The 5,665-nt window shown below is 47.6% G+C and overlaps 1 long non-coding RNA gene across 1 annotated transcript in view; it reads right to left on the reverse strand.

Annotated features, from left to right (window-relative positions):
• Nucleotides 1-1,508: 1,508 nt before the first annotated feature.
• LOC109294902 overlaps nucleotides 1,509-5,665 on the reverse strand; it is a 9,554-nt gene continuing 5,397 nt past the window's right edge. Inside the window, exon 2 of the long non-coding RNA XR_002096644.1 lies at nucleotides 1,509-3,305. This is a non-coding gene — a long non-coding RNA (uncharacterized LOC109294902). The remainder of the gene's footprint in view (nucleotides 3,306-5,665) is intronic.

Below are 5,665 nucleotides of genomic sequence, written 5' to 3' on the forward strand. Positions count from 1 at the left end.
TGCAGGGTAGCGAATATGGCACTGTCATCCGGCTGCGCTCTGAAGACCCGTGTCCAACTGGTGACTCAAGTCCCAAGTTTATGATCAAATAAAAGCAAAACCAGAAAGCGACTCAGCGTGCAAAGAGACCGAACCACCCTAGAGGAAGGACAGTGCCGAACGGAGCGGCCCCATTTCATGCATTTTTGAACCTTTAGGGCAGCATGCTGGATTCGCTAGATGCAAGACGCTGCTGCGTAGCTGCCAACTTGCTCCGCCGTTGCAAGATGGGTGGGTGAGCCCTAGAAGAGCCCGTCGACTTCAAAGGACTAGAAAGAAGTCTAGTAATAGGCCTCGTGATGCTGAGACAAGAATCGGGTCTCGAAATGGAAAACCCGGTGGCTTAGGCTCATAAAACATAAAAGAACCTAAATTGATCCAGGCTGCACCACAGCACGGCTGAAGCTTTTGGAGGATTTTTGAGCAAAGTTCATTCAGCTGCCCTCGAGTTACAGATATTGGGAAACAAAATGTAAGAAGTACTTTTTTTTCTATGCTCACAACTCCAAAAGCCAACTGGCTCATCCTCATCAGTGTGCACTTGAATAAATATAGCAACCGCATCTGGAGGGGCTCCAAGTCGCTTTTGCATGTGCGGAGCATTCGTTTTGGGAGCACCAGAACAGCCGATGCTGCGGACAGATCGCATCTCTGCAGCCGGTTTGCAAAATAGCCATCTTTTCACCACAACGTTCTCTTCATAGCTGTACTCTGCGATCCTTAAATCAAGCAGAACTCTTTTCTGAAACCCAGGTGTTTTCATAGAAAACTAGGGCTGGAAGGAACATCAGGGGGTCACACCTAGTCCAGCCCTCTGCTCCAAGCAGGACCATCCTCCAGCTACATCACCCCAGCCCAGGCTTTGTCTAGCTGGGACTTTAAAACCTCCAAGCATGGAGAGAGTCCACCACCTCTTTGGGTAACCTGTTCCAGTGTTTTACTACCCTCCTAGTGAAAAAGTTTTTTTTCCCTAATATCCAACGTAAACCTCCCTAGCTGCAGCTTGAGCCCATTGCTCCTTGTCCCATCATCTGTGCCCACTGAGAACGGCCTAGCTCCATCCTCCTTGGATCCACTACCCTGGAGGTTTTGCTTCATTCAAGAGTGCAGAATCTCCTCCTTTTCTCCAAAATGTTTTCTACTGCAGTGGTAACGCCCTCAGATCTCCCAAAGGGAACGTACCTGCTGCAAGACCCTCTAGAGTCTCTTTCCTTCCCGGTGAGATCATAATCCCAAACCACAGAGCAGGGCGATTACGAACTCTGCTAGCAAAACCCAGTTGCTTGTTTGAGCAAATCGTTCTCCTCAAACCTACTGGCCTTTGCATGGGGTGGGGTGGGGACACACAAACAAAAAAAAAAAATAGAGAAATTAAAATGTTTTGACACATTGATGCTATTTTGATCAGGAAATTATGTTAGTTGTGATGCCGACTCATGTTGAATTCTCTATTCTTATTGTATGTTGACTTCTCTATTCTTATTTTAAATATGCACCGTGGCATACACACAATAAAAATAACTGAACTAATATTACAGTGAGAATCACATCCCCCCCCGTTTCCTGAGCCTAGAACATTTCAATTTGTAACCTTGCAGTTGTTATCAGATGGCTGGGAGCTAAAGCAAAAAATAAATGAAGACTAGAGAAGGAGCCTATTAGCCAGGGTAATTAGCCAGCTGAGCAACTTAACAAGGGATGTGACTGATCTTCCATCACTGGGAATCTTTAAAGCAAGCCTGGCTGCCTCTCTCAGAAATGATAACCCAGCCCGGGTCTGAGCTTGTAGAGGAACTGCTGGATGAAAGTCTGTTCTGCTCCCCTCCCCAGCTTGATTGGACCTTGACTGGACTCACAATCTGGCCATTTCTGTTGCTTAATTTGTTCCTGGTCCAGCTGAGGGCTTTGGTCTTAACAGCTTATAACCAGAACATCCCCCGTGAAATCACCGAGTTCCCAGACGACACAGCAGCATCCTTCACACAAAGAGGTGCCTCCTCTGGGCAGGACAGAGACGTTAGTGGGGCTGGGAATAAGAGAACAGGAGCCTGAAAAATAACTCAAGTAGCCACAGCCTGCTTGAGCAAGACAAGTCTGCTGAGCTGGCTTTCACGTCCCCCTGACTGGGTGAAGTCAGTGGGTCGCGTGCATCATTGTCCCGTACCTGCTAAGGCTCAACTTTCACGCCCATGCTAACTTGATTACTTGTTTTCAGCCCTTCCTCTACAAGACCAAGAAGTCCTGCTGCAAACCAGAAGAGAAATGGGGGCACAGGGTGCAACCGTGTGCGAGCCAAACTCTTTTGTGGTGGCTCAAAGAGATGTTTTATTAAATATCGAATCATAGAAAAGGAGGTTTGGGAGGGACCTCAGGAGGTCACATCTAGCCCAACCCCCTGCTCAAAGCAGGACCAGCCCCAACTACATCCTTTCTCTCTGCACGTGTCTCCTGGGCCAGAAGAGGAGCCAGGCACAGTGTAATCTCAGCCTGCTGGGAACAGCACCATCGTCTCGTTATTACAAAATGCAGAGCACTGCATCAGGACCAGCTGGAAGTTTTAATGACTTCAAAAGGAGACACGGGCAAAAGAAGGGAAGTGATCGAACTCCAAGGATCTGTGATAGTGGGATTTAAGGCTTGAGACTTGATTAAATATATCAAAGCCTCTTTCTTCTTCAGGCATGAGGTTGTAAATCCTTCTCTCTCAGATTTATGGGTTTAGTATCTGCAAGCGCCCTTTGATCAGCACTGCCTGCCCCTACCCATAGTAATTAGTGTCTGACCCTACATTCCATAGCAACAAAGGTAGGGATGACCAGAGTGCTTAAATCAGAGATTAAATTGCTCCATCCTGTGACAGATCAAGGGATTAGGCCACCAATTGCCCACAAGCATGTCCTGTGACCACGCAGCCCTGTCCTCTTTGCTTTAAAATAAAGTGGCAGCTTTCCCACATCACGAATGTCCAGTATTTATTTCCCACACCACAAGGATCTAAACTGTAGGTTCAGCACTGAAAACTTGATGAGGACAGAGATGCAGCACAACGATTTACCCCAAGGGGAGCTGGTGATGCTGAGACTTCAGATTGTTTTTGCCTGGAAGACCCAGAGATGGATGACCTGTCTTGACTGCAAGTGAGGACACCTCAAGCCTGCTCTCTACCACCTGATGCTCATAAATGTTCGCGACTTCCGCTCCACGGTAGCCATTCTACACAAAGCAAAGGAGATGCCCCACTGCTCCAAGCTGGGTGGAGGGATGATCTGGGATAATGAAGGAAGAAAACCTTTACCAGAGTGCAAAAACACTAGCAAGCTGTAACATTACAAATCCCCATTTTAAAAAAAGTCAGAAAATGAGGGTTGGAAGGGACCTCAGGAGGTCCCCAACTACATCATCCCAGCCAGCGCTTTGTCAAACCAGGCCTTAAAAACCTCCAAGGATAGAGGCTCCACCACCTCTCTGGGTAACCTGTTCCAGTGCTTCCCCACCCTCCTAGTGAGGAAGTTTTACCCAATATCCAACCTGAACTTGAGCCCATTGCTCCTTGTCCTGTCATCTCTCACCACTGAGAACAGTTCAGCTCCATCCTCTTTGCATCCCCCCTAATGGGAGTTGAAGGCTGCTATTCAATCCCTCCTTGGTCTTCTCTTCCCCAGGCTAAATAAACCCAGTTCCCTCCACCTCTTCTCAAAAGTCATGCCCCCCAGCCCCCAAACCATCTCCACTGCCCTCCACTGGACTCATTCAAACTTGTCCTCATCCTTTCTGTAGTGGGAGCCCCACAACTGGATACAGTGCTCCAGATGTGGCCTCCCCAGTGCTGAATAGAGGGGAAGAATCACTGCCCTTGATCTGCTGGCAACACACCTACCAGTTCAGCCCAGTAGCTGTTAGCCTTCTTGGCAACAAGGCCACACTGCTGGCTCATGTCCATCTTATTGTCCACCGTCACCCCCAGCTCCTTTTCTACAGAGCTGCTACTTAGCTACAGGCTGGGGAGCAACTGGCATTGCCAGCAGATCGAGGGAAGTAATTATTCCCCTCTATTCGGCACTGGTGAGGCCACATCTGGAGTCCTGTGTCCAGTTTTGGGCCCCCCACTACAGAAAGGATGTGGACAAATTGCAGATGCTTCAGCCAGGCCCCCAAACTACAAGGCTCTGATGGCCTAGCTAAGTTGGCGAGCAGAAACTTTCACTGCCTCTTAAAAGATGCAGCTTCGCTGACACACCCCAGGGCAAGGGCTGTAGGTACTCAAGAGAGCCAAGCAGGTATGCAAGGGAGGGAGCAGAGATCGAGTACGACATATAAAGGCAAAATGCTGAGGTTTTCTTCCAAAGCAAGGAGGAAACAAGCATCCACAGTCCATTTAGGATGGTGTCTGCAGTGGGGATGCTAGCAGCCCCAACCAGACTAAGGGACCCATTTGAAGTCAGCACCCAAGGGAACAGCAGAGGGCAAGTCTCTCCTCTAAAACTATTTTCACATGTGTCGGGTATTTACAACACCAAGCAGAAATCCCTGGAAAGCTGCTAACCCTTGTGAAGAGTCAGGTCCTTTAAGGAGCAGAGTCAATGCACACTGGCTACAGTGGGATACTCGCACAATACGGGAGAAAGCCTTAGTGAAGCTGAATAATCTCTTGCTAATTCTTTTTTTTTTTTTTAAGAGAGATGATTGAAATCCCAAGAGATTTAAACCCTCGTCCAAAGGGCTTGGTTACTGAAACTCCAGACCCTAACACGTTGTTCTGCACTAAAGCACATCTGTGGACAGAGAACTAGTGCTTTCCTTGTGCCGGTTAAGGTGAGAAGAGGATACTTTATTTCAATACCCCAGGAAAGAATTTAGCTTCAGAAGAATTACCTGTGGTGGTCACCTTGGTTTGGGGAAATACTGGCCGTCTGTACATGAGTGGGGGTAGGCTGCTCAAGTGCTGTAATTACAGTGCATCAGAGCAGACTCAATCTGATCAACACTGATACATGAGACACAGTGGCACTTTAATTAGAGAGGCTCTTGGGGGCACTGTAATTAAAGAGCTGTGTGTCCCGTCCCCACACCGAGCACATGTAAAAGTGTCCACCGTGTCTGCACAGAGCACAGTAAGTACAGAAAGAAACTTGTACAAAAGCATGCTGTTGTCAGCTGGAGATCTGCTATTAAGAATCAGAGAACGTCAGGCTCAGATATCTCCAAACACTGGCTCCAAGCTAGTGGCTATTTTCACTTTAGGTCTTGGTGGTTACAAAACTAAAAACTGCCTCCCCTGCTAGCAGTTTAGAGGCCTCATCACAAAATGGTTACAAGACACGTTATTCCAGTTATCTTAGAAATCTAACTGAGGGGCTTACTATTACGGTGGGAGCTAATAGGTTCTGCATATGTCTTCCCAATAATTTTAGGCAACAAAGTTGTTCCCCCCATCCTCAAGTATTAGCCAACAGAAGAATACAGTCTTGCTTAAGGACACAGGTAACAGAGAATGAGTGAGTGCCAGGTATTAACACATGTGCTGTCCATTACAATTCTAGAAACAGCGACATTCATTCAACAACATTCAGAAGACCTTTAAAAAGTAACGGCCGATGCCCTGCCTCTCTGGGGCACAGGAAAAAGG

The sequence above is a fragment of the Gavialis gangeticus genome, unplaced genomic scaffold (assembly GCF_001723915.1).
Source record: "Gavialis gangeticus isolate Ggan-Ray unplaced genomic scaffold, GavGan_comp1, whole genome shotgun sequence".
Classification (NCBI taxonomy): domain Eukaryota; kingdom Metazoa; phylum Chordata; order Crocodylia; family Gavialidae; genus Gavialis; species Gavialis gangeticus.